The 3,698-nt window shown below is 44.2% G+C and overlaps 1 protein-coding gene across 1 annotated transcript in view; it reads left to right on the top strand.

The window, feature by feature from the left end:
* The first annotated feature begins 1,009 nt into the window (after positions 1-1,009).
* The window catches only part of LOC109477153 (EF-hand calcium-binding domain-containing protein 6-like), a 31,292-nt gene continuing 28,603 nt past the window's right edge, over positions 1,010-3,698 (top strand). Inside the window, exon 1 of the mRNA XM_019778215.1 lies at positions 1,010-1,283. The gene's annotated coding sequence lies outside the window, so the exon portion shown is untranslated. The remainder of the gene's footprint in view (positions 1,284-3,698) is intronic.

Genomic DNA, 3,698 nt, shown 5'->3' with positions numbered 1-3,698 from the left:
CTCATATATTCTTTCTTCGTCCACGTAATTATGGAATTTTGGAACTCTAGTTATAGATTAGCTAATTTCGACACACAAGCGCACCCAGCTCTAGTAGGTAAAACTTACACAGGCTTCACTAGCCTGGTATCCAAACCTATCAATGATATGTGCTAGGTTTTGCCAGTGTGCCAAGAAATGAACATTTGCCACTATAAAATACCATAGAGCCAGATACCTTTGACCACATTTAAATGTGATATGGACAACATAGCAGCTTTTTTGAGGGGGGGACTAGAGGATCCAATTTCATTTCAGAATTTGAAAGGTTATAGCTCCAGAAGTGGTTTACAGATTGTCCTGATTTTTGGACCTTATTTCAATTATCAATGAGAAGTTACCTCTGTTAACACGTTTGAATGAGCATTGTAACTGCTCCTATTGTATCCAGTTACCAGGGCTAGCCCTTAATAATAGCCTCCGGCTAGTTGGGCAGTCCCGGCTGTAAGTCAATTTATACAGCCTGAAAAATCAAATCAAAAACCTTTATAGAAGGTTTATTGCAAATACTTGCCCGAGGGCTAATTGCAGTTACAAACAACATAGAAAGAAAATACAGTGGTATGTGAGACTATATCTACTTCTAACATTATACTATATTCTACAACATGACATGACACTAGTTTTACTGGGTTTGACTTCTTCTTTTTAGGCAATGGAAATTTCTTTTTATAAATGTTCAGATCATCTGGTATGAAGTTGTCAAACTCTCAAACTTATAATTACAACTTCTCAATCAAAAGAAGTTTGTTTGTAAAGCTAACTTACGATAGGAAAGGTCCGAAAACACCTGTTGGAAGCACTTCCGGGTCTGACACCTGTTGGATTCCCCTGCAAGGTTTAACAACCTCGATAGGTGTCGCCTCTGCGAGGTGTGTCTGACTGTCAGTCACCGCCGCGGCTTCCTCTGAAGTCGCCAAAGTGGGCGTGGCCACGTGACCAGGGTAAACAATCCCCGGGGTAACCCGAGCGTCCCCGTCGTCATGACGACCAAACAACAGGGCCCGCATCCGCCCGAGTCGAGTTTCGCGCGAGTCTATCGCTACACACACCCGGCGGGAATGTTTTGATGGCAACTTTTCGCCAGATTGCCACTTTTCACTAACTTCGGGAGGCATTCCGTGGCGAGAACTCGCCACAACAGGACCCGGTTTGGCCACTTCTGTAGCAAAGTTGTCGCAGGAAAGTTTCCGGAACTGATTTGGCGTCCGGCTTGAAGCCGTCAGCTGAAACACTAGCCCGAGGTGAGTTTGCTACTCTACTCGCCACTTGTTGCACACTTGTTGCACAGGGAATGGGGAAAGTTGCGACTTCATGGGACATTTGTAGCAATTTGTAGACAGAACTTTGCAACAGCCAGTCTGGGATTGTAGTGACAAAACACGGGATGTACGTGACCAGTTCAGATCTGTGTTTATTACAACAACATGGCAACAATGTGGGATTCCAAGACAACTCGGCCCCTGAGACAACTCGGCCCCTGGCCATTCAGGACAACTCGGCACCAACCCCAGGACAAGTCGGCCCCATAATTTCTCAGCAAATAATATGAATTTTGGGTCAAAAAATTGTAACTGTTATCGATCTAGAAGCCTCCTGACTCTGATTTTTACTTTTTTTCTGAGTCTTAGTGACATACAGTAGTATTTCTTATGGCGACAACGGACTTGGCCTGCGCCGCTAGCGTAACGCCCCTGGCGCTAGCGGCGCTATGTCGGCGCGGCCCGTCCGAGTAATCTAAAGCGTGCCGATCCAAGAAACGGCTAGACTTACAATTTATATTGATAAAGAGACTTCATGGAATCGTGAAACATGTAGTGGTAAATGTTCAACGTTCTTTTATAATTGTATCCTCGTATGTTTTCGGCGGGCGGGCATGAAAATACTTATACATAGTATGACCCCGTGAGTTTACTCGTAATTTAACTCTTTGAGTGGCGCGGTCAAGTCCGTCATCACATAAGGAATAACATGTCTCAGAAAAGAATGAAGTTAAGATTATTGTCAGGAGGCTACTAATTCTCGGAGCCCAAAATATTGATGATTTGTTGAGAAATAATTTATGGGGCCGACTTGTCCTGGGGTTGGTGCCGAGTTGTCTCAAATGGCCAGGGGCCGAGTTGTCCCAGGTGCCGAGTTGTCCTGACACCCAATGTGGCACTTCTGGTGGCCAACATTCAGCCACAGGATTCGCCACAGTTCTGTGTACTAGCCATTTAGTCAACCTCCAGCTCACAGACGGTAGTTCTGCAGTCATGTAGCGAACATGTAGCGACAGAAATGTGGCGGTTTGTCGGCGGTAAAGTCAGCCACATCGCCACAAGCCCAGTCACGGAAGTACGTCGCTAGGAGAACACTTCGGCATGTGGCCAAATTGTCGCCAAGCACTCTAAAATTGCCACAAGAGGACGGCTAGAAACGTTTCTGTAATAGTCTGTATTCATCTTGCCACAATTAAAATGTGTCAGACTTTAAAAAAACTGTACCATACGTAAAATACAGGAGTGGTAACCCCCAATGTATAGATAATAGAATATAAATAATGGTTAGTTATGTTTATGTTACAAACATTCTGTATACAGGTTGAAAGCAACGTTTATGTATACATGTATCTTGTTACATGTAGAGTCAGGGTGAATTTTACTTGACAATTTTTCAAACTTTTTAGTCACCCACTTAAAAACAGCTGGTAGCCAAGTTATCATAAAGTATTAGCCAATTTATAGTGTCATAATTCAGTCAGAAGAACACACTATAGCACAAAAATAAATAGCAATATATAAATGGTATTGGTCAGAATTTAAAGTTTTGTGAGAAAAGAAGTTATTCAACTTATTCTATGAGAACATCTACAGCACGCTACAAGTTTTTATTTTTGCAACATTGTAGCCATTCAGTATTGTAGTAGTCTCTACCAGACTAAATACGCTGGCTATACATGTATATAGGGGAATATTTGCCAGGGGAGTTTGGCCGCCTTGTAGGTTTGACTGGCCGCGCAGGGAGGGATCCCGGAAAGAAACTACCTCCCGGCGGCCGGACTCCCTTGGCCAATTTAGTCTCCTTTTTGCCGAATTCTACGATCCGTATTCCCGTAGAAAGGCCTGGTGGAGGCTAATAATGTGGCACCCCCAGACCCTATTGTCAGTTAAAGCTGGTGTGATAGTCGCCACTTCATACCTTAATCCTTAAACCTGCTTCTTAAGGGTCCTTAAGCTGCTGCGGTGAGACGACACAATTTAATGCTTGGTTTGAGACATCTTGTAGCGAAGCAGCTGTCGTTCGCCACAGTGTGACTAACGAGTTTTGTTGTGACTAAATGTAATTATCGTTAACGTTGCCATGTGGAACTAACGAAGCCTATTATCACGGGCGGGCATCACAAAGTTTGTTTCACGGATCACAGCATACAAGTTTCATCTCTACTAGCCTCTACCAGGCTTTGGGAGGCGGCTGGAAAGAGTAGAAATTGGTAGCCTTTACCAGGCTTTGGGAGGCAGCTGGAAAGAGTAGAAATTGGTAGCCTCTACCAGGCTTTGGGAGGCAGCTGGAAAGAGTAGAAATTGGTAGCCTCTACCAGGCTTTGGGAGGTGGCTGGAAAGAGTAGAAATTGGTAGCCTCTACCAGGCTTTGGGAGGCGGCTGGAAAGAGTAGAAATT

Source organism: Branchiostoma belcheri, unplaced genomic scaffold (genome assembly GCF_001625305.1).
Source record: "Branchiostoma belcheri isolate BF01 breed outbred unplaced genomic scaffold, Haploidv18h27 scaffold105, whole genome shotgun sequence".
NCBI classification, from domain to species: Eukaryota; Metazoa; Chordata; class Leptocardii; order Amphioxiformes; family Branchiostomatidae; genus Branchiostoma; species Branchiostoma belcheri.
The sequence above is the reverse complement of the archived record's forward strand: the minus strand, read 5'-3'. Positions and strand labels throughout refer to the sequence as shown.